Source organism: Armigeres subalbatus, chromosome 3 (assembly GCF_024139115.2).
Source record: "Armigeres subalbatus isolate Guangzhou_Male chromosome 3, GZ_Asu_2, whole genome shotgun sequence".
Lineage (NCBI taxonomy): Eukaryota > Metazoa > Arthropoda > Insecta > Diptera > Culicidae > Armigeres > Armigeres subalbatus.
The window spans coordinates 197,924,756-197,944,599 of NC_085141.1; the positions used below are offsets into that span (position 1 = coordinate 197,924,756).

At 42.1% G+C, this 19,844-nt stretch overlaps 1 long non-coding RNA gene across 1 annotated transcript; it reads left to right on the top strand.

Annotated features, from left to right (window-relative positions):
- Positions 1–16,066: 16,066 nt before the first annotated feature.
- On the top strand, positions 16,067–17,490 carry LOC134224200 (uncharacterized). The gene is made up of 4 exons (XR_009982867.1): positions 16,067–16,346; positions 16,414–16,569; positions 16,689–16,832; positions 17,069–17,490. It is a non-coding gene; the product is annotated as an uncharacterized LOC134224200 (long non-coding RNA).
- Positions 17,491–19,844: the final 2,354 nt, after the last annotated feature.

Genomic DNA, 19,844 nt, shown 5'->3' on the forward strand with positions numbered 1-19,844 from the left:
AATTAAAGAAAAAAAAATGTACATAAATTAGTGTAATAGACAAACGAAGAAGAAGAGCAAGTTGTACATAGCTACCGCATGGATTAACCTCATAAGGATTATTAATGGATATTGTATGTTCGCATGCCAATTAAGGTAAGATTAGATTGATTCATTTTTGTTAATTGGTTTGAGTAGTATTATGCGCGTTTTATGATTTTTGTTAATTGTTTGTAATTGATTCCAAATTCAATAGTCATTTAAATTTAAAAAAGCAACTTTTTCTCAGAATTCTCATAGTTGAATGTCCCCTATTCTTAAAAAAATATATTTACTAGATAAATTTATTTTTTTTTTGGTGGGAATGGGTGTAATGTAATGTGGCACGGCAAATGCTGGGTAAAGCGTACCATTGGTACTTCGCGTACCTGAAGGAATAAAATAGACCCCATCTCGCGGTCCTTAGCCTCTTACCCAGCAACTCCTATCCCTACCTCCCCGCGGTGCTGGCCGGGATACGAGCAACCTTAGGGAAGATCGGGTAACCAACCTGGTGGGAACTATGGTCGTATGCTGACAGGGAAGGGGGGTTTGCTTCTTCCGGAGGTGCAAATCTTATTGAGCGTCTGTTCTCCATGTCAGGATCGGCTCACAACAGCGTCTGTTCTCCATGTTAGGGGCGGCTGATCATCGTCCGAGTGCCAGCGAGGGACTCTAAAGGAAACTGTGCACCACGGTCCACCGGAATTAAGGAGGAATGGTCCTCCGGAAATTTAGGGGGCTTGGTGTCAGGCCCTGCAAGCCAGCCTTTAAAAATCATAAGCAACGAACAATCAACAAGAGAGTACGGACCGGAACCATCGGCGAAGACCACTGCGACGAAAAGGGACTAGCGATTGGAAACTCGGTTCGTGGAACTGTAAATCTCTCAACTTCATCGGGAGCACACGCATACTCGCCGATGTGCTCAAGGATCGTGGATTCGGCATCGTAGCGCTGCAGGAGGTTTGTTGGAAGGGATCAATGGTGCGAACGTTTAGAGGTAATCATACCATCTACCAGAGCTGCGGCAACACACACGAGCTGGGAACAGCTTTCATAGTGATGGGCGATATGCAAAGGCGCGTGATCGGGTGGTGGCCGATCAATGAAAGAATGTGCAGGTTGAGGATCAAAGGCCGGTTCTTCAACTTCAGCATAATCAACGTCCATAGCCCACACTCCGGAAGCACTGATGATGACAAGGACGCATTCTACGCGCAGCTGGAACGTGAGTACGACAGCTGCCCAAGACACGACGTCAAAATCATCATAGGAGATTTGAACGCTCAGGTTGGCCAAGAGGAGGAGTTTAGACCGACTATTGGAAAGTTCAGCGCTCACCGGCTGACGAACGAAAACGGCCTACGACTAATTGATTTCGCCGCCTCCAAGAATATGGCCATTCGTAGCACCTACTTCCAACACAGCCTCCCGTATCGGTACACCTGGAGATCACCACTGCAGACAGAATCACAAATCGACCACGTTCTGATTGATGGACGGCACTTCTCCGACATTATCGACGTCAGGACATATCGTGGCGCTAACATCGACTCTGACCACTATCTGGTGATGGTTAAACTGCGCCCAAAACTATCCGTCATCAACAATGTTCGGTACCGACGACCGCCGCGGTACGACCTAGAGCGACTGAAGCAAGCTGATGTCGCCACTGCATACGCGCAGCATCTCGAGGCAGCGTTGCCGGAAGAGGGTGAGCTCGATGGGTCCCTCTTGAGGACTGCTGGAGTACAGTTAAAGCAGCCATTAACGACGCAGCGGAGAACAACGTCGGGTATATGGGTCGAAGTCGACGGAACGATTGGTTCGACGAAGAGTGCAGACAGATTCTGGAGGAGAAGGACGCAGCGCGGGCGGTTGCGCTGCAGCAAGGTACCCGGCAGAACGTGGAACGTTATAGACGGAAGCGGAGACAGCAGACCCGCCTTTTCAGGAGAAGAAACGCCGCCTGGAAGAAGCGGAGTGCGAGGAGATGGAACAGCTGTGCCGTTCTCAAGATACACGCAAGTTCTATCAGAAGCTCAACGCATCCCGCAAAGGCTTCGTGCCGCGAGCCGAAATGTGCCGGGATAAGGATGGGAGCATCTTGACGGACGAACGTGTGGTGATCGAAAGGTGGAAGCAGCACTACGAGGAACATCTGAATGGCGCTGAGAGTACAGGCAGTGAAAGTCAAGGCAGCGGAGGAGATGACTACGTCAGTTCAGCGGACGATGGAAGCCAACCAGCCCCCACCTTGAGGGAAGTTAAGGATGCCATTCAACAGCTAAAGACCAATAAAGCAGCTGGTAAGGATGGTATCGGAGCTGAGCTCATCAAGATGGGCCCGGAAAAGCTGGCCACTTGCCTGCACAAACTGATAGTCAGAATCTGGGAAACCGAACAGCTACCGGAGGAGTGGAAGGAAGGGCAGTGCACGTTGATGATGCTATACATACACTACCAAAAATCTGTAACTATGTTACAAGATTAGACAAAATATTCTGTTTCAGTTCGATTGATCAACCTTTCCGTCTGGAGTAAGATTGATTCAAATCAGAAGCTACAGATCGCAGCCATATTCTGCCGTTTTATGATATTCGCGCCTTCTCGTGGTGGATAGCCAAATTATTCTATTACCTTATCCCGATACAATTTTTATGCCCACTCACGATATTAAATTATTTGTTTTACTCATGAGTTCAATTTTAACGGCAATTGTTTGAATCATTATAATAGAATAAAGCTAACTAAGAAGTAAGAAACCCAATCAAAAGTCTTTCCGATTCGATCAGTGATTAAAAGTGGACGTGGTCCCAAAAGTTTGTGGAAATTATAGAGAGTTGAAAAGTGACGGTTAGCTGATTGAAAAAGTTATGTGAGTTAGGCTCAGATCGAACGATTATCCTAAAATTGTATAATTGCTTTTTAATTATTCTAGTAATTATTCGGAAAATGATTTAAAAAAAACGTGGAAAAATAGTAGGCCCAGTGAGTGGAAACGAAGATTTCCAAAGTGAGTTGGTAAATCCGCCATGATGATGAGATAGTTTTAATTAAGATTGTGTGTCACGTTTATAGATCTTAGAATAGATTAAAGCTGTCGCCAAACCAACTAAATTCAGAATCTGCTGCTCGAGGCTCAGGTAAGCTCGTGAAAAATCTGATTCGGAGGGAGAATTTTGTGCCGTCTATATTGTGTATTTGTATTTGTATCGATACGTGTGTGTCTTCTTTTTTGTTTCGTGAAGGAATCTAAATCCTTCACGCGAAGGTGTTCCTGCCGGGTTCTAGAACCGGAGGTAGGTGTAGGAGGATTCGACCATTCCGGATCCTCTGGGTGAATCCAGAAGCCTTGGCGGTTTGTAGGCTTTAAGCCTCATCGTCGGGCCAGTGGTTCATCGTCGCACCTACGGGCCAGGGAGAACACCACTTCTCCCGAGAATCGTTATTCGGTAGCCAACAGCCGGACGCATTCTCCTTTTCTCGTTGGCCTCGAGGCAGCTGGCAGATCGACGTCCAAACGATTTGCACGAGGTAGTGTCGGCGCACACTACAGCACCAAGCGAACCACCCACAGCATCGCTGGGTGATCGAGCACCGCCACGTTGGCCATCGTGCGAAGCACACACCCTACAGCGCGAATCACCTTCGACGCACCGACATCGCACCCACTACCACACGGACAGCCATCGTCGCTTCGGCGGCACGAAACTGCGCTCGTCGCACACGAACACCACTGGACAGCCATCGTCGCATCGGCGGCACGATTCGTTGCCAACTCACAGCATTCGTCGCACACGCACCATTAGACCACTTCGTCGCACCGGCGGCAAACTCGCCACCAACACAGCCATCGTCGCACCGGCGGCGTACTCAGCCGAAACTGCTCCGCTACGCCTTCACCGCATCCATCGTTGGACCAACCTGAGCTCGAGCTGAGCGAGCATGATTCAAGGTCAGATCTATCTATACTATATGTAAACAGTGTAGTAGAAAGCGAAAGGGACCAAGCCTAGGAGCACGGCCGTGCGCAGAAATTCCAATTGGAATCTGTTAAGAAGAAGCTAGAGAATTTGAGAACTTGACAATACACCTGTGAATTGAAGGTTTGCTTAATCACTTTAGAGGAAGGAAGTTTTTGATTGGTGGGATTAGTGGATTTTTGGGTATCTTGGAGGGATTTCGCGTGCTTTGCCGTTTGGATGGAAAATTGTGGTCGGATAGGTCGGACTCGCTTTTGTTATTTCCGCGTGTTTTGATGGACTCGCCCTGAGTCTCGCCGGGCATACAAATATTGCTGCTTCACAAGCAAACGATTTAATCGTCTGCTTGGCGCTAAAGTGAAGTCAGTCGAACCCGAGCAGGAGAAATTGGCTCAATAATACTTAATTTTGTTATTGATACCATACTCTGTTATGCCCTGGATAAGAGGTAAAATACCAAAGGAATAATACCAAAAATTAATATGAACAATACTTGAGCCATAACAAACTCAGTTATTAAATTGAATTTCAATACCAAATGCATAACCAATTATTATTCGTTTGGTATTGAAATTCTTAAGCATGGTATGCCTCAAGTATTCTGCATATAATTCTTTGATATTATTTTTTGGTATTTTACCTCTTATGCAAGGCTAAATCATACCAATTTCTGTTATCGAGGTCGTCGCTCCTGCTCGGGAAGGAAACCAGAATCGAATCCAACCGATCTTGAACCGTTTCAAATCCACACATTTTTATTAGCAAAAATCCTTAGATTTAAATTAAACTGTCATAACTACAACATATCTCAACCGATCGTAGAGATCAGCATGTCGATGGAAAGAGGAAGAATGTGTCTTAAATTTGCAATAATAGAAATTGGGGCAGCCAAATTGAATTTGGACGCCTTATTGGATTTCTTTCTGAAAACTATGTTTTCTCCTGGTTGGCAACCACCGATTTTGAATATTAATACATCGATGGAAAGCTTAGCTTATATTGTGCTTTGTGTTCTAAAATCGCAGGTTCTTTTGACAAATCAGAGGCTACTTTGGACATTTTAAAACAAGAATTATAACGAAAATAACAATAAAATTGTCATTATCACCAATCCGGTGTCTTGTTGATAGTTGGATGGCAACTTTCTGTTTCAAATTTGGTATTTTTTCCGTTTATTTTTTTCAAAAAATCAAAACTCCAAAGTAGCCCCCGGAGTCTAAAGAAGCCCCGCACGACGGTATCTTTTTTTTATCTATCAAAGGTATGTACGATTTACCGAATTATTTTTGAAGGCCCATCTGATCAATGAACATTATTATTATGGCTAATATGATACTACGACGTCAGTCAGTGCAGCGTGAATGAAACTATGAGTTAACCTCATGAAAAAAATCACAAAAAATCAAAGAAAAATTAGATGTTATTTAAAAAGCTATGGTTAACTGGAAAATTAAAGAATACTAACTGTGTCAAAAAAATATTGGGTGTATCTACAACAGTATATTATTTGAAGCGCTCAAAAGTTTTGAGCATAACGGAGCCGTATTCAAGTTATTGTATTAAATAATTCAAGAATTTAAGTATTGGTAAATCGTACATAGCTTTTGATAGAAAAAAACATACACCTGAGATTTTTGGACATAATGGACATTTGGATAATAATATGGATATTTGGACACAATATAAGCTAAGGTGCCCGCCAGAGTAAACGCGACGTGCGATGCGACGCGACGCGACAGTGCAATTTGACAGCTTGTTGATAATGATTGTTATTCTTTTACGTGAGTCGCGTCGCGTCGCATCGCTCGTCGCGTTTACTCTGGCTTTACCCTAAGCCTTACCACGATGTATTAATATTCAAAATAGGTGGTTGCAAACTTAGCGGAAGAATAGTTTTCAAAAAGAAATCCAAGATGGCGGCTAAATTCAATTTGGCTGCTTCTGTTTTTAATATTGCAAATTGGGAAACACTCTTCCTCTTCCCACGGATATGCTGATCTCTATGATCGGTTGAGAAATGTTGGAGTTATGACAGTTTTAGTGAGTCAAGAATTGACAAAAATCGAGGAGTCCATTAAAATGATTTCGTGTATAACTAACGAGGGGTTCATCTGTCTGAAGAATTTAACGCGGATCCTTAAGGTCTGAGGGAAGGGTTTTCCGTTAAAAAAGCACGTGGTAGCACTCTCTTAGAGAGAAAATTGCACAATTCAGCCCGCCAGAATGACGCTGTCAGTGTCGCCAAAATTATTTCATCATTTTGCAGTTTACAAATGCTTGAGAATTTGCCGTAAACGGAGAACAAAAGGGATTGGCAACAATGGGGAAGAAATTTATCACTCATGCAGTGGTTCGGCGAGAGAACAGCAGCAGCGCCGACCAATCACGCAATGAGGAAATCAAAATAAACAAACTCCAGCTGGTTTTGGAAAATGAAAACATGAGCCGTTTCTAGAACAACATTAGAAAATATCGTGAGAGGATTTCTGTACAAGGTTACTACACAAGCTTTGAAAAGTATTTGGGTGATAACAGTGGTGCTGGTGTAAGTAAGATAAATAAGACAAATAAGACAAACAAGACAAATAAGACAAATAGGACAAACAAGACAAATAAGACAAATAACACAAATAAGACAAATGAGACAAAAAAGATAAATGAGACAAATAAGACAATCAAGACAAAAAAAAATGAGACAAATACGACAATCAAGACAAATAAGACAAATAAGAATTTCTCCGAAAGTTCCTCCAGGAATTCCTTCGGAAGTTTCCCCAGGAAGTTCCTCCGGGAATTCCTCCGGAAGTTCCCCCGGGAATTCCTCCGGAAGTTCCTCCGGGAATTCCTCCGGAAGTTCCTCCGGGAATTTGTATTTAAAATGGTCTATCTGACAAACAGTCTTAATAGAAATAAAAACTTATTACTAGTTTAACAAACGTTTAACCCGATTTACGAAACATGTGGTTGACTCATCGAACTCGAATAAATCTTCGACAGCCGTGAATGCGCGAATACATGCCGAGATCGGTTCATTGTATCCAAACACCGTTCGATGGTAGCGTGGTTGTAGTAAAGTAGTATTCCGCAGTGATCTATTCGGTACACGGAAGTTCATCATGGATAGAAGGTCGGGGGCATCAGTTTCAGCAGCTAATAGTTTATCAATTACCATTACCATTACCATCAGAACATAATAAACTCAGACATAGCGGCATCCAATGTCAAGAACAAATAAACTTACCTGCACCTCAACCTCTCAACCTTACCTGTACACATCACTAGACAATACGTCTTTAGAATAAACATAGGGCTACCTAGACTAAGCGAAATGTGTAAACTATATATAATGCATAATAAAGATGAAGAGCGGAGGCATTCGTGATAGTGGAACTCAGCTGGTTGGACATGCTGTCCGATTTATTTTACGTACATAATATTCACGTCCCGAGAACCAGTATAATACACACAGTACAATGATTTCCAGCAGTGTGGATCAGAGAAATCCTTCGCAACCTTAGAAATGAAGCCTAGCTGCCTTGTTGCCTTCGAAATTATCGCTGAACGGTGCAAATCAAAAGTCATTCTTGAGTCCAGCATGATCCCAAGGTCAGTCACACTTGAGACCCTGTCAAGAATTTTGCCATCGATATGATAGTCGAACAATATTGGAGATATGGTACGGTGAAATATTATCACTTGGCATTTTTCCACGCTGACAGTCAGTTTATTCCTACGGCACCAGTCGGCAAATAGAGTTAACGATATTTGTAGAGCCTGGCAATCATCCAACGTTCGTACAACAATGTAAAGCTTCATGTCATCAGCGTAGACAAGTTTGAAACATTCACCAAGGCCCAAAGCAGCATCATTGAAGAAAAGAACGAACAGTAGCGGTCCAAGATTGCTACCTTGCGGTACACCAGATCTGTTTGTGAGAGGCGCTGACACATAACCATCGATCTTTACCCGAAGCTGCCGATCCATAAGATAGGATTTCAGCCAAGATACCAGTTGCGTAGATAATCCGAGGCGGGATAATTTGTGTAGCAGAATTTCGTGGTAGATTTTGTCGAAAGCTGCTTTCAAATCGGTGTAGACAGTATCGACTTGCGCTTTGTCCTCCATACTCGAGATACACTTTGATGTAAAACTCAACAAATTCGAGGTAACCGATCGCCCGGGCAGAAATCCGTGTTGATTGGTGGATATTAGAGTGGGGCGTCATGGTCATTTTTTCAAATCAATGGTTTTTCGAAGCCATTCTGGGTCCTGAACAACTGTGCAGAATTTGGGACCGATTGATTGCTTCCTCGCTTTCCGCATCGCGTTCGAAGTTTGTATGGAAATTAGTATGGGAGAACGTATACATTTACATTTCTACTACTAGAGGTTTCAGTTCATCGTAAACCAAGTGGCACATTGCGTTAAAGTATAACCCAAAGGATGCCGAAAAACTTTGCTGAAGAAGGCACGTTGCTGGAGCGTCCACGAAAAAAGTTATAACGCTTCGAACATAGAGTGTTCAAACCACATGCAAAAAATCGTTTATTCTGCCAGCACTGCCGTACTACGTTGACCACTATTTTAACTGAGTGTTATATAAAAAAAATGATCTTATAGGGCTTTAGAGCTAATGGGAGCTATCCGGAATCATTTTACAAAGAAAAAAATCCGACAAGAAGGAAGATGGGTTTTGCCCTCCGATAACCATAAGTTGTCTGGTAGTGCTGGCAGTAACATTGATTTCTTGCATATGGTTTGAACAATCAATTTTCGAAACGTAATAACATTTTTTGTAGACTTTCTAGCTACGTACCTTCTTCGGCAAAGTCTTTCGGCATCTTCCAGACTATATGCTAACGTATTGAGTCACGTGATTGATGATAAATTGAAGCTGCTAAGAGCAAAATGTGAAAAAGTACGTTTTCCCATACTAATCTCCATGTAAATTTGAAACGTGATGCGGCATGCGAGGTTGCAACCAATCGAGCCCATATTTTGCACAGTTGATTGGGGTCCTGAAACGATTCAGAAAAACCTTGATCTCACTTGATCGGATTAAGTTTGCGTTTTTTCATACAACTGCGCCCCACTCTAGTGGATATATAGTTTTTTGAAGCATCCAGGATTGCTCCGCACATTATAATCTCAAATAACTTTGAAGCAGCCGAGAGGCTTGTGATACCACGATAATTAGCAACATTGTGGCTATCACCGCGTTTGAAGACTGGTGTTACGAACGACTGCTTCCAAATGCGAGGAAATTTTGCCTGGCGGAGTGAACAGTTGAAAATATCACACAATGGTTGTGCTAAAGCGTCAATGCACCGGCATATTACAACTGCAGGAAAACCGTCTGGACCAGCTACAAATGAACGTTTCAGTTTTTTTGCTGCCAATGAAACCATTTCTGGGTTGATGGCAAATAATCCAAGCTCGACCATATTAACAGGTACATCCCGGATAGCTTCATCAATTTCCAACTTTGAAGTCTTACTCGATGCGAATATGGATGCGAAATGCTCGGCAAATAGTTTGCAGGACTCATCGGTAGACGCAGCAGATGATGAATTCAGATATACGCTCGATGGGATCGCCGCGCTTTTCCGTTTTGAATTGACAAAGCTCCAGAATCCTCGTGGGTGTCGTCGAAGATTTGTTTGCAATACATATGATTTGTAGAGTGTGCTATTCAAAAAACGATACGCATTATTGGCTTGCTTAAAACTTAGCTTGTTGGCAGGCGTTCTTTCACGTCGTAGCTGTCTTTGGCAAGCATTTCGCACTCTTCTTAATTCTTTCAAACCTCTAGTACTGCAGGCAGGAGAAATTGGCGGCCGGATTCGTGCGAAGAGAGCCAATCGTTCAAAACAGAGCAAAAACCTTCCGCCATGTCGTCGACGTCATTCATTGCGGAAATCAAATGCCAGTCGACGGTCATCAAATAATCCAGAAGACTCGCAAAATCAGTTTTTCGGCGCTCATTTTGTCTGTTCACCGGTTCGTCACATTTTGCTAGCGCTGGCAGAGAGATCTCAACAGGAGGGTGATGAGAATCCACAGGTAGAAGCGGCGCCACACAACAACTTACATTAGCCACACAATTCGACAAACAGAATACCAGATCAAGGACGCGATCGAGCGAGTTGGATACAGTATTTCTTTGACCAAGACACAAGTAGTCCATACCATAATTACATCTACATCACGACTTTTGTCCGGTGGAATGTAGATAGCGCACATAATAACTCTCCTACCTTTGATTGTAGACGAAACACAAATTTGTTCTAGCCCTTGTCCACAATTGGTGTGTACAATACGGCTGGCATACCGCTGTGCAATAGCGATAAGAACACCACCAAAGCGAGATTTGCTACTGTTTGCAGGACTACGATCACAGCGGAAAACATTGAAGCGTGAACCAAACAGCTGTTGTGCAGTAATACAATCGTCCAATCCAGTCTCGGTCATGATGATCGCGTCAAAATTACAGTCGGATGCCGCCAGCAGCAGGTTGTCTGTTTTCGTCCTCAATCCACGTACATTTTGGTAATAAATCCAGATGGCATCATTTACGTAATCGCATATGGGCTGCAACGAACAATCAATGGGCGTAGGAAGAGTTTGAAATTCATTTGGATACTCGCCTTTGGCGGGAACCCAATAGGGGCTCCCACCATCCGAAATACATAGCATTGGGTTTAGATCGTCGTTGCAGGGCTGTCCAGAGAGGTCGAAGGCAGATTCTCTCGTGTAGGGTTGTAAATCCGCTGTGACATGTTTTTTGGTTGATCAATGAATTCCCGATACAACAAACCGTCCGGCCAATTCTCAGCGTTGAGTGCTTGAGGCTTGGAAGCAGGATCAAGACCAATTTTAAATGATACGAAGCTCATGTTTGACACATCCATCCCTTTAGGTACGAGTCGAATAACTTTCATTCCATCATTCACGTTTAAGCAACGAGAAACAATCTTTTCTACATCTTTCTCATTGATCATCGGATGGAAACCAGATAGGTAGAGCCAGAATGTTGGTGTCGGCGCTGCGGGTATGATTGAGGGAATGGAAAGATCACTAAAATCCATCGCCTTTGTTCGCTGATGGTCGTATTGATTGGCCAAAATCTCCACGACGACGTTTCGTGCTCATTCTTGACCAGATGGGTGTCTTGTTTTGGTTTGGTACAGCGATCATTGGCGAAAAAATTGGACCAGTATTTTGTGACGGTGCAGAAGAGATGTTGTCCACTTTTTTGCTTAGCACTTCAACCATGCCAGATAATTGTTGCAACTGTGTAGTAAGGCTATTTGTAACCATCGATTCGGAAGGGCTTACGTCAGCAACATAAGCGCGGATTCTTCTACCGTCCAGTATGTTTCTGCATGGGGGGCAGATAAACAATACTTTCCCTTGAGCAAATATGTCCTTACATGCTCGTAGATTTATTCCACAGCATTGCTGGCTAATGTGGAAGTAAGCCTCACAGAAACCGCAGCGTACTGGTTCCAGATCGTTCACATCCAATCCACAGGTGCCGCATTGTTTTTTATCCATTTCTGCTTTGGAGATATCTTCGTGCGGGATCAAGTGGTGAATGATGCTGATGGCTACGATGGCGTTTACAAACAACACACTTCAGACTCCGAAAATTAACAGCGAATTACACTAAACGATCGCGAAAACTAACTGTATTTCACTTTACTGTGCTGACAGGGACAATGACCAAACTTATGAACGTAAAAAATAGTCAGTTGGTAAAATAATACGCTTCAAAAACAGATAATTCTAGGCGACATTAACAAAATAAAACTTGCCGATTACTATGTCTGTCTGTTATTTATTATTCCTCCGGAAGTTCCTCCGGGAATTCCTCCGGAAGTTCCTCCGGGAATTCCTCCGGAAGTTCCTCCGGGAATTCCTCCGGAAGTTCCTCCGGGAATTCCTCCGGAAGTTCCTCCGGGAATTCCTCCGGAAGTTCCTCCGGGAATTCCTCCGGAAGTTCCTCCGGGAATTCCTCCGGAAGTTCCTCCGGGAATTCCTCCGGAAGTTCCTCCGGGAATTCCTCCGGAAGTTCCTCCGGGAATTCCTCCGGAAGTTCCTCCGAAAGTTCCTCCGGGAATTCCTCCGGAAGTTCCTCCGGGAATACATCTTTCTCATTGATCATCGGATGGAAACCAGATAGGTAGAGCCAGAATGTTGGTGTCGGCGCTGCGGGTATGATTGAGGGAATGGAAAGATCACTAAAATCCATCGCCTTTGTGCCTTTGTTCGCTGATGGTCGTATTGATTGGCCAAAATCTCCACGACGACGTTTCGTGCTCATTCTTGACCAGATGGGTGTCTTGTTTTGGTTTGGTACAGCGATCATTGGCGAAAAAATTGGACCAGTATTTTGTGACGGTGCAGAAGAGATGTTGTCCACTTTTTTGCTTAGCACTTCAACCATGCCAGATAATTGTTGCAACTGTGTAGTAAGGCTATTTGTAACCATCGATTCGGAAGGGCTTACGTCAGCAACATAAGCGCGGATTCTTCTACCGTCCAGTATGTTTCTGCATGGGGGGCAGATAAACAATACTTTCCCTTGAGCAAATATGTCCTTACATGCTCGTAGATTTATTCCACAGCATTGCTGGCTAATGTGGAAGTAAGCCTCACAGAAACCGCAGCGTACTGGTTCCTGATCGTTCACATCCAATCCACAGGTGCCGCATTGTTTTTTTGTATCCATTTCTGCTTTGGAGATATCTTCGTGCGGGATCAAGTGGTGAATGATGCTGATGGCTACGATGGCGTTTACAAACAACACACTTCAGACTCCGAAAATTAACAGCGAATTACACTAAACGATCGCGAAAACTAACTGTATTTCACTTTACTGTGCTGACAGGGACAATGACCAAACTTATGAACGTAAAAAATAGTCAGTTGGTAAAATAATACGCTTCAAAAACAGATAATTCTAGGCGACATTAACAAAATAAAACCCGGAAGTTCCTCCGGGAATTCCTCCGGAAGTTCCTCCGGGAATTCCTCCGGAAGTTCCTCCGGGAATTCCTCCGGAAGTTCCTCCGGGAATTCCTCCGGAAGTTCCTCCGGAAGTTCCTCCGGGAATTCCTCCGGGAATTCTTCCGGAAGTTCCTCCGGGAATTCCTCCGGAAGTTCCTCCGGGAATTCCTCCGGAAGTTCCTCCGAAAGTTCCTCCGGAAGTTCCTCCGGAAGTTGCTCCGGGAATTTCTCCGGGAATTTCTCCGGAAGTTCCTCCGGGAATTCCTCCGGAAGTTCCTCCGGGAATTCCTCCGGAAGTTCCTCCGGGAATTCCTCCGGAAGTTCCTCCGGGAATTCCTCCGAAAGTTCCTCCGGGAACTTCCAAAGGAATTGCTGGATAAATTTCCAAAGGAATTTCTGGAATTCTTCCTGCAAAATTTATTGCGGTGACATATACTTTTTATTACATCAAAATGATCGTTGGAAAAATTCAAAACTTTTGTCAGTTGGGTTTTGCGAAATTCGGTGCCTTTGTGCCTCAAATCATCGGAGAGAGGTACTGAGAAGCGAAAATTTCAGTTCTACAATAGTTCAGTATTTAGAGCTTAATTCAAATTTGGGAAATAGTAGGTCCATGAAATTTTGTAGGAACCAGAGTGTAAAATAATCGAAAATTTTTGGTGAAGTCCACCTTTCTTCAATTGTCAGTTCACTTCCAGACACATTCATAGTCGGCTCTAGACAGTCAATATTCAGTTGAACATTAGTCATTGAATATGTATGCACATTTTACAAATTGATAAATTATCTGAAATCTAAACACGTTTCAAAGGAGTAAAGTGATTTATCGCACAGGACTGAATCCGTAATCCTTAATCCGTGAATCCTTAATATACTCGCCGAAAGCTTGTAACCTGCTTTCTTTGCTTGGTGGCTGTAGGGTGCCCAAAATGCATGAAATCCTGAATTTCAAACCTTGCACCCTTAAATGACAGTATGGGGGTCCCAGAAGCTCCCCTGAAAATTTCAGCTCATTCGGTCCAGTGGTTGGCGTGCGCAAATGGCTCAAAGTTTGTATAAAGTTTGTATGGGAAAAGTGATCCAAATGTATGGGGAAACGCAACCGTTTCAGTTTTTTGCTTCTAGGTGGCGCTGTAGTCGACGGATTCCTGTTGTGGACACTGGTGAAGACCGGATGTAAATCCCTTTGAAATTGGCCAAGTTATAAGCATCCAAAGTCGAGGGTTTCGAGCGTGTCCCCCAGGGGTGTTTAAAATGAGAACAACGTACCACCGACCATTGCGGCGGCGATGCAGGCGTATTCGGTGCCGTGCGAAATTAAATGCATGATTATCACGCAATCTCGCGAATTTTTATCCGATTGGTAAATACTTTCCGTCCTCTGTACAGTAGTGTAGCTAGAGATGGAGGGGGTGAATAAAGGGGAGGCAAGGGGGGGAATCTTTTTTTTTAGTAGAAAAACACATCCGGGATATTGTTCGATGTTTAATCTCGCAATTTTCTGGCGTCGTTTTATCTTTGAGCTAACACGCTAAAAAAATTTACTCAAAATTGACATAAATTGAAGAACACAAAATTTGGAGTTCAATTTTCGAACCGTGAATGTAAATACACGAAATAAATTAAGTACTTCTTCCATTTATTTTGTTAGCCTCAAACAAAAATATACAGCCATCCAGTTCCAAAATTATTGATATCATCCCTCAAAATTACCTTATATTTGGTAGGATTGTTCCTTATAGAACAATATTGGACCCATTTTATTATTTTTATGGTGACCAATTTCAATATAGGGTATTCAGAAAAATCGATCATTCCAGGAATTTTAATTTTTCATAAAATCGTAACTCCCAAATCATTAGGCCTATTTGTTGTATTAACAAATCAAATAAAAGCTCTTTATTTCTACAGGTATACCTCGACATAACGTAACTAATTTTTCACTCTTCAAATCGTTGTATCTCCAAAACCACTGGTCCTGCAAAAAAATGTGCTTCTTGCTTTTGTGAAGTGATATTTGATCGTGCAAGTGGAATACATAAAATGGATTCAAAATCTAAGGAAGAATTAAGTATGGAACTTGTTGTCCTAATTGAAAGTTTTAAAGGTGTAAATGGTCGGATGCGTTTTATGAGCATGAGCAGGATAACCGTACAATTCGTAGTTGCTACTCCGTGATTGATTAGAACTTGCGAAAATTGCACAGGGAACCAATTGAATGGAGCTTGGGTTTAGCTATCATTCTCAATGAGCAAATTTCAGAAATTCAATGCATTTTACTAAGTCAATTACGGCGCCGACCACGTCCTTACGGTCATCAAGGGAAGAAAGGATTATTAGTTCATCTCTCGTTGCTACTAGAGACCGAGTATACCTCTGCATTTCCACGATAGTCTTAGGATAGGATATTGTGTTAGTATGAAGGGATATATTATCTGGATTCACTTTGGTAAGTGATGCGATCTATGGGATAGGAATATATGAATGAGAATTAGAAGTACTAGAGTAATGAGAAAGTATTAAAGTGAATTCTAATGGGATGCATTTTTACAATTAGAATTTGAATGCTATTGGATTCTAATACCACGCACACGTCTACCACACCATCGCTACTCGCACATTCTTACTTGTATGAGGCCTGCACGAGCATAGCGACCGTATATAGCATTCGTATGCAGGTACAAATGAATACCAATCTATTTTTACATTTTATTTACTGCTACTAAGTAACAGGCAGCTTTTTATAACAATTCTATATTTAGAATCATACTTGCTAGCAATGAGAATTTGATTTGCAAAGAGATTGAGTTATATGATTAACGAAATTATCTAATAGGAAATTGGAAAGGGCCAGGGATCAAACCCTTAATCTCCTGCTTATGAGGCAGAAGCAGTGACACAAGGCCACCAAGCACCCTTGTGCTTGGTCGGATGCGTTTTATAATGAAAAATCAACACTTGAGTATAAAACCAGCTGCTAAAACTGTAGTAACTGAACTTCAATTTTTTTGGGAGAAATACAGAATTCCTCTAATGCAACACTAGAATGCTGTTGTTAAGCTCCTAAAATGATTTACGGGAGATAAACAGAAAGAGCAAGAGTCTAGTTTCATTAATAATTTGGATCGATTGTTTGACATTGCTCGACGAGCTGCATTAAATTTTATTAAAACCGAAGGGGAGTTGGGGGAAGTTGTAAGGCCTGGATCTGCCTTTGCGAGAGTTAAGAAAGGCAAAATCGAAGAACCAACCAAGAACCAACAACGGAACCAGAGCCTTCCTTGGAATCTCAATCAGCTACCAGCGTTTTTACTATTGATAGAGGAGGTAAGAATATAATCAAATAAGATGGAAATTTCTACTATATGTCAATATTTTTATGTCTTGCTTCCAGATGAGAAACCCTCCACTAGTAGAGCGTTTTCCGAGCGAAGTAAATCAAAAATAATGACTCCTATACTAGCTGCCACCCTAGACCGTATTGGACTAAGCGACCGAAATGCAATGTATGTTATTTCTTCGGTTTTAACAAGTGCTGGACTAAACTTAGGTAAGTTCTCCTTAACAGTAGTTTTATTGTATTGTTCTTCCTCCTTGAGTTTAATTTTATTATATTGATAGTATCTTGTAACTAAAACAAAATATTTATCAACTTTATTTATTTTTCAGACGATTTTACCGTTAGCAGACAAACAATCTCAAGGGCCCGTGCAGAATATCGCGAAGAGATTGCTTAAAATATCCAAAGCAATTTTGATCTAAATGGACCACTTGTTGTACATTGGGATGAAAAGCTGCTTCAAGATCTCACAGGTAATATATTTGAGTATTTTTTATAGCATTGAAATGTGTTATTCTGTGTTATGATTTTTGGATATCTTCTAATTAAGCATGATTTGAAGTAATCGATAGGTTTTTTTGTTATTTGAAATTTCTTTCCTACAAATTTAGATTATGTTTGGTAGTATTTGTTTTTTTAAAGAAGCTATTTGGAACATATTTTAAACTTTTTTTTTAAACGAATCCATCTGATTTTTTTTTCTTTTCAGGTACTGACAAAGTAGAAAGATTGCCAGTTTTGGTATCTTCTGGAGCAAATGTTCAGCTGCTTGGAGTCCCAAAATTGTCTTCTGGAACTGGTGAAAGACAGGCAAACGAAGTTTGCAAATTTATGAATGCATGGGAACTAAGCGATCGCATCTGTGCAATTGAATTTGATACAACAGCAGCAAATACAGGAATTAAAAAAAGCGCTTCTACCCTAATCGAGAAGCGGATTGGCAGTGATTTTTTATGGCTGGCGTGTAGGCATCATATTGCCGAAGTTTTGATGACAGCAGCTTGGGAAAAACTATTTCCTTCAAAAGGCCCTTCTTCAAGTATTTTTATAAAATTTAAATCGGCATGGCCTACTATGGATCAATCCTTTGATGAAAATATGGTAGACGAAAACATTATTGAGATCCTTGGTGATGAAACACAAAATTTGATTAATTTTTGAAAAACCAACTCGATATTCAACAGCAGCAACAAGACTATAAAGCGTTGCTAAATTTATCTTTATCATTTCTTGGTGTGAAAAGAATTAAATTTTCGCCACCAGGAGCACATAGCAATGCCACGTGGATGGCGAAAGCAATATATTGTCTTAAAATATGGCGGTTTAGAGCCCAATTTGACATGACCGATGATGAAAGGCGAAAATTCCAGTAATGCGTGCTTTTATTTTACGAGTTTACATTTGGTTTTGGTTTGAAGCTACTTTACCATCATCAGCAGCACAAAATGATCTAAACCTGGCAAAAATTGATAACTTTACGAGATGCTTTCCTGATCAATCAAGAAATGTGTATATGGCTGCGGCTTCAAGATTTGCAAATCATCTATGGTACTTGAGTGAAGAACTAGTCGCTCTGGCTTTTTTCGACCCAGAAACATCTACTGATGAGAGAAAAGACATAGTACGACGGACATAGTAAGAAAAATAAAATTGAAAGTATCTACGATCGATAAGTTGACTTCTTGTACGCATTCGGATTTTGTTTCTCAAAATACGATGAATTTTTTGGAAATTTCTGCAAATTTTCTCAAAAAAGATCCTAGTATATGGGATGAATTGGAAGAATTTGTTGAAAGTAGAAACAAAATTAATTCATTTTGGGTAGTGAATGACTGTGCTGAAAGAAGAGTTAAACTAGTTCAAGATTTTTGTGGAAAACTGACAAAAAATGAAGAACAGCTTCAATATCTTCTCAAAGTTGTTCAACAGCATAGGCAAAATTTTCCAGGTTGCACTCACTCTGTTATAAAGGAAGGCCTAGCAGTTGAAATAAATAATTAATATAGGTATAAGTGTTGTTTGATGATAACTTTGTAGTTTTATAAGTTAATAAATTATGCTATAAACATTAAAACTGTTGTTTGAAAAATATATAACTTATATAATATCCCAGGTCTCTCTGTCTTTCTGTCCTTCTGTCCCTCTGTCTGTAACGATTATATCATATCGTTCTAAAATTGATGCAACGGGCATCACGATGTCCGAAAACAACTCGTTACAAATATTTCATGAATTTTGTCTCCCTTAAAAACTTCAGCTCGTTGGCTTCAGTGGTAAGTCACCCCCTCCCTCTCTAGCTACACTACTGTACAGAGCACGGAAAGTATTTACCAATCGGATAAAAATTCGCGAGATTGCGTGATAATCATGCATTTAATTTCGCACGGCACCGAATACGCCTGCATCGCCGCCGCAATGGTCGGTGGTACGTTGCTCTCATTTTAAACAGCCCTGGGGGACACGCTCGACACCCTCTACTTTGCGCACGCCATTGCGTTTATTGACAACTACGAAGCCCTCGAACACTGCCGTGAGATCAAGAAGGAATTCGACAAGCCGAACAAGATCCGTTACTGCCTTCCCCACCATGCTGTTCTGACCATCTAGTTCACTGCAGATATATAGAAGATTTATCAGCAGATAAAGGTCAACCCAGCTCATTCGTGCTTTCAACGAATCTTTTGGCGAACGGATCCAACGCTACATCTCAATGTCCTGAAATTGACAACGGTGACGTATGGAACGGTATGCGCCCCATTTCTTGCAACCAGATGCTTGATTCAGTTAAGTATCGACGAAACCAACTCCTTTCCAATGGCGGTCATCCGTGAAGACTGCTACGTCGACGACATCGTGTCTGGAGCAAACACCGTATCAGAAGAGCTCTAACGCATCTAAGCTGCTGAATCGTAATCCTGAAGCTGATCGGGAGGAGTTGGTGCTGTCCGAGATAAGCAGATAAGCAGACTGTTAGACCCGACTGGTCCCCTTTCGCCGGTCATAATGGTAGCCAAGCTCAACATTCAGAAGATTTGGGTGGTTCGACTTGTTTGGGACAACAGCTTGGAAGGCAACGGTTCCAACTTTTCCTGAAAAATGTTAGCATCATCACCATTCCCAGATGCGTCGTAAGCCCGAACGACATCGCCGTCGAGATAGATGGCAAATCGAAAGTGGCTCCTAAAAAGCAAGTGACTATTCCTAGCTTGGAGTTGTTGGGCGCTTATCTTCTTGCGAGACTGATCTCCAAGGTCCTGGGATCATTTGATTTCAATTTTAGCAGCATCGTCAGCATAGACAGCCAGATAGTTCTCGCCTGGCTACAGACGCCGCTTGTAACCTTGCAAGTCTTCGTAAGAAACCGCAAATACATCTCAACGAAGGAGAATCCACCAGACAATCGTGTCAGGAGGTCTGTTGCCATATTGCGTACCAACGAATCAAATTCCTCAACTGCGCTGATTAGGACATAGATACCCCCGAAG